Source organism: Leptidea sinapis, chromosome 2, assembly GCF_905404315.1.
Source record: "Leptidea sinapis chromosome 2, ilLepSina1.1, whole genome shotgun sequence".
Classification (NCBI taxonomy): Eukaryota; Metazoa; Arthropoda; class Insecta; order Lepidoptera; family Pieridae; genus Leptidea; species Leptidea sinapis.
In genome coordinates, this window is record NC_066266.1 from 7,657,847 (window position 1) to 7,663,711 (window position 5,865).

General features: G+C 41.6%; 1 protein-coding gene across 1 annotated transcript in view; it reads left to right on the plus strand.

Annotated features, from left to right (window-relative positions):
- Positions 1 to 5,865, plus strand: part of LOC126976118 (guanine deaminase) — a 338,523-nt gene that overhangs the window by 124,034 nt on the left and 208,624 nt on the right. The gene's annotated exons all lie outside the window — the stretch shown is intronic.

The following is a 5,865-nucleotide window of genomic DNA, read 5'->3' on the forward strand; positions in this document are numbered from 1 at the left end:
TCTGGCACATGTGTTGAGGGGAGTATTGGTTAGGGCTTTGATCTGGTCTGTCCAGCGCATAGGGGAGCGTCCTTTTGACCTACTGCCGTTGACCCTTCCCTGAACAACAAGTCTCTCTATGGCATGCTCTCCACGTCGCGTGATATGTCCGAAGTATCTGAGGATACGGGCTCTGACTATAGATGAAAGCCTTTCTTTCACCTTGAGCTCTTCAAGTATCGAGACGTTTGTGCGGCGTTGTGTTCAAGATACTTGTAGCATTCGTCTCCAACACCACATTTCTAGTGCGTCAATCCTTTGTGTCTCTCGTTCTTTGACTGTCCATGTTTCGGCACCATATAGTAGTATGGGAAACACTAGAGATCTTACTAACTGAACTTTAGTAGCTTTGGTGATATTCCTGTCCCGCCATATCCTCGTCAACTTCTGCATTGCAGATCTGGTAATAGCCATTCGCCTTCTAATTTCGTCTTCCGAGCCACCAGTATTAGAGACCAGTGATCCTAAGTATATGTATGACTGTACAACCTCGCAATTAGCAATCTCGACTATATCTGGTTCATCGTTTTGACTTCGATCGACAATCATCATTTTTGTTTTCTGCCGGTTTATTTTAAGGCCATACTGGAGGCTGGTATGCTCGATACGATGTAATAATTCAGCAATATTTTTCTTACTTGTCGCTATTAACGTGGTGTCGTCGGCATATCGGAGATTGGATATGTTTTGCCGCCAATTGGTATGCCATCTGTCCAATCTTCTAGAGCTATCCTCATAATGTGCTCCGTATAAATATTGAACAGAAGAGGCGACAAAATGCAGCCCTGCCTGACTCCTGCAGAGGGATGAAGTGGGTCGGACGTGACATTATCCACCTTGACTGAAGCGGAACCATGTTCATAAAGGGCTCTGAGGATTTGCACCAAGTGCTTGGGCACTCCCATCTCTATGAGGATCTTCCATAGTTGTGGCCATTTAACAGAATCAAATGCCTTTTGGAAATCAATGAAGCATAGGAAAGTCGGTCTGTTGAATTCCTTTGCTTTCTCTATTATTTGTCTCACAATTAGGATCTGTTCTCGTGTACCTTTGCCCTTTACGAAACCGGCCTGCTCTGGTGCTATATCCTTCAGAATATAAGCCTTCAGTCTTTCGTTTACTATATGGAGTAAAATTTTGCTGGCATGTGGTATGAGCGCTATAAAACGATAGTTATTGCATTTCGTTGTAGACCCCTTTTTGTGTAATGGTATGAAAACAGAGTGCGTCCATTCCTTCGGCCACATTCCGCACACCCAAATTTTGTTACATATGGTGTGAAACATATCTACTCCGAAATCTCCGCAACATCTGATGGTATCTATTGGAATACAGTCATTTCCAACTGCCTTCCCTCCTTTTAGATGGTTGATTGCAGCTTTAACTTTTTCTCTAAGAATAAGAGGTTCCAAGTCCTGATCTTCCGGTTCAGTGGAGATATAGCTGCGCGAATAAGGGTCAAAGAAGAGCGACTGGCAGTAATTCTTCCAGACTTCCAGAGTATTTTCCAGTTCAGTCACAACCTTTCCCTCCGAGTTTTCGATGGTCCATGTTGTAGAACTGAACTTTTTTGTTATTTAACGAATCTTCTTGTGAAGGTCTTTGGTTTCATGCTTTTCGCCGTGGATTTGTATTTCGGTACATATATTTTGAAGAAACCTATTTTTATCACGACGACAAGCCACTTGAATTCGGCAACTTAGACGGTTCTGCTGCGTAATGTCAGCCCCAGTAACTTTTAAAACACGTCTTTTTTCGATAAGCGCGAGAGTCTCGTCCGTTATCCAACGTTGGCGTTTTGTCGTCACGTCCTTCGGTCGGTCAGCAGATTTTGCGGAATCTATTATAATCGATTTGGCTTGAGACCAGACCTCATCTACTGTACACTGATCAGGTTTCTGGTTTACCCAGTTGTGTTTCTGTTCCTCTACACTTTTGGAAAATTTTTCGCAGTCCACGACACTTATACGAGCGCGTTTCTCAGTGGATCTCGCGGCCTTTAGTTTTACCTTAACTTCTGCCTCCAGCAACTGGTGATCTGTACCACAATCTGCGCCCGGCCTAGTAACGGTGTTTTTAACGGATGATTTCCATCTTGACCTGATCAGTATATAGTCGATTTGATTTCGGTAATGCCCGTCTGGTGAAATCCACGTGTAGAGTCTTTTGTGATGGTGTTGAAACATACTGTTTGTAATGGTAAGACCATTATCTGCCGCGAATTGTATAAACTTTGTGCCACGCTCATTTCGTTGACCAAGGCCATATCTTCCTATGACCTCTCGCAATTCATCATCCGTTGTCGTTGCTCCTATTTTTGCGTTAAAGTCACCTGACACCATCAGTATTTCCCTATTAGAAGTCTCATTGATCGCGATTTCTAAGGTGCGATAGAAATTTTCGACCTCGTCATCCTCTGCGGCACAAGTAAGTGCATATGATGTTTAGATTCACCGGATTAGATCTTATTTTAATCGATATGATTCTGTCGCTATAACACTTATATCCCATTACGCAGTTGTTGATGTCTTTTGGTAGTACAATTGCTACTCCATTTATACTTTTTGTGTCATGACCAGAATAGTATACGATGTTTTGTGTAGTTTCAAAATGCCCATTTCCCTTCAGATGTGTTTCACTTAGGCCACAGATATCGATGCTATACCGTGTGAGTTCCTGTTCTGCAATGTCCAGCTTACCCGGTTGAAGTATCCCACGTACATTCCAGTTCCCGATCTTAATGCCTCTTCTAATTTTAATGGCTGGTTTTCACTATTACTTTATTTTTATATTTACGGGGAAAATTTGATGATAGAACGTCATCAAAGAGAATTTAAACACTACGTTGACCTTCATGAACTATTTTTAAAATGTTTCATTGCCTGCAATGCCAGAATGATATGGAATCCAGAAAAGTGTTAATTCTATTCCATTTTGATGACAAGAGAACAGAGCCTCTCTAATCTGCAGACTAATAATTAGATGTCTTGAGTTACTCAGTCAGTAAAAATAACGATTTGGTTCGTGTTATGGGAGCGAGTAAACAGGATTGCTTCTTATAAGGCAACGGCCTCCCCTGTAAACACCGAAGACTCAGGAGGACATTTGAATTGTAAATTGACTTTAAACCTGGTGACCCAGCAGGCTGGGCCAAGTCAACTTTGCTGAGACATCTTTGAATCATCAGTGTAGATAAGGTGATTTGACAAATTTTAATGAACTAAGCATTAAAATTTCGAATTAGTATGGGGGGCTCCTTTGACCAAACCAAGATCAGTAACCACGGAAGGATTGAAAACCAGGGCTTTGTATGATGAATTTGGAGAATAGAGGACTCATCGATAAAGATAACAAGGGATGAGGGAGATTGGTAAACTTACGGAAACTATCCAATAGATAAGAAGGAAGGCGTGTGCTAAGGACTTGATATAGCTGGTCAAATTTAGTCTACAATGGGTAAGAGGAAAGGTTTAATATTTTGCTGCCAAACCGGTCACATAGGTATTGTCGTCGGAGATGTAAAGGAGGATCAACACATTCAACTTATAGAGCATTAGTGGGGGGAAGACTTCATTCTACCCAGAATAATTCTGAGTCAACGGTAATGAATATTATTTAGCTTCTCAGACACACTTTTCTTAAAGGGGTCTAAAACAAATGAGCTATAAACTAAAGCATAATATAAGAGTTTGAGGGAGTAGGCAAGAGCACCCCTACAGTCTCCCTCTACTGTATATACGTTCACATATATTTATTTCATATTCGGTATGAGCAAATCCGTTCAGTCTGTAATCAAGAAGTACTCCAAGGAATTTTGCCTTGCCTACCAAGTTGATGAGTTGATTATCATAGTAAAAGCAGGTAGGGATAGATCACTTCCTTGTAAACACAACTGCCTGGAATTTAGTCACTAACATAGAGGACTGAGAAGACTGCAAAACAGGTTACATATGAAACGTGTTACCATCGGCGGTACACTCAGCTGGTTCAGTTTTTGCCTGAGGGACGGAAGAGATTAAAAAAAATATGTTCGAATGTCAAATGTCTGTAGTGAGTATACTGATTCTGTCTGCAGTACTGAGCCCTTTGCGGAAACTGAACTGCAAAGGGGCTAGACCTCCTCTCCTTCTATTATCCACTCTAGACGGTTTTTAAGAAGGATCTCCGTAACTTTCGCTAAGGTGGACGACAGTGCAATAGGTCTGTATGAATTGGGGCCCCATGCTTTTTTCCCAGGCTTGAGAAAGGGCGATTAGTATTTGCGACTTCCAGGAACCTGGAATTATTCCTTTTTAAAAAAAACATTAATCAAATTTAGAAAGGAATTTACCAAAAAAGAGTAGGGCACACCATCTTCTCCTGGGCATGAATCTTTTAGACTACCAAGAACAATCTGAAGCTCTGAAACGGAAAAGGGGGCATACATTTCAGACATAATGGGTGCTGGCGTAGAAATAGGGATATCGTCCTGATGGGGAACATACGATGGAGCAAGTTTGTCAGCAAAAGTACTAAGCCACTCAGATGGATTATTGAAGTTTGGATCGGAGTAGTTAAGGGTTCTGAGAAATCTTCTTATGTTTAGCCAAACAATAGAAGAAGGCGATCTGGGGTTGGACGATTGGGGGAAACCATCCTTTCTTTCCTACCAGTTTTAGCATCAATACGCTTAAGAATATTTAATGAAATTCTCATCTGAAATACGAACTGCGTACTCTTTCTCTGCTTCCACTCTCTGATTGAACAAATCTTTACATTCCCCATCCCACCAGGGAGAGGAAGGCAATTGATTTCAAACAGAAAGATTTTTACGGGAAATATTGGAATTGGCCGAAGAAATAAGAGATTTGACCAAATGTTCTAAGTAAATCAAGCTTGGTAAAAGCACTCACACTGAAGATCAGGAAGGGAGTCCTTCAAATCATCCATGGTTTGAGCATAGCGAGACCAATCTGCGTTTCGCAAATAAATTGCGGAATAATTTTAGTAAGGGGTTAGGATTGGGGGAGGAATTAACCTTTTATTTAGCTACTACCTATTATTACCTAGTAAGGATAATAGGGAAGTGGTCGCTACCATAGGTTGTACAAAGAATTTTCCAGAATAGCAGAGACGCAAGGGAAGTTAAAGAAAGGGATAGATCTACTGCCGATTTTTGGTTCTGTTTGGGGTAAACTCTGCGAGTCGGAGAGCCATCATTCAGGATGCAAAGAGTCATATCGTCAAAGATGTCAACCAACGACGGAGCAAACCCGTCACAGTTGTAACACTCATAGAAATTGTGGTGGGCGTTAAAATCACGTATAATCATAGTGGGGCTGGGGAGAGAAGTTAGAATAGTTTAAATTTCTGGAATAAGGGTTGGACTTGGATGTGGAATATACAGAGAGTGGAAGGAAATATTTAAAGCTCTGTGTGCCTGCAGATGGGTCCGAGACCTCCCTGGACACGTGAACTATAAAAGCAAGTTTTTAATCCTCACTGTAACCTATAGTGCCATCAGTGAAAGAAGGATGCGTGTACTTTGTTTGTACTGACGCTTGCGGGGGATTTAGCCCTGATTTATTTCCGCTTTCTGTTCCGGGCTCACTGGATTCGACATGCCGCTTCCGAGAGGAGGCCGCCTGTCGAGACATATTTCTAGACCACCACCAAACAATAGGGTATACACAATACACAAAAACCGGCCACTTTTCAACAAAAAAAAAACTCTGAAAGACACCACAACCAACGCCACCACGACGAAACTCAAAACGCTTTTTTTTGCATAAAGTTACTTACAGTGTCATTTGTCAAGTGTCATCTGTGTACTAACAACTATTCCAG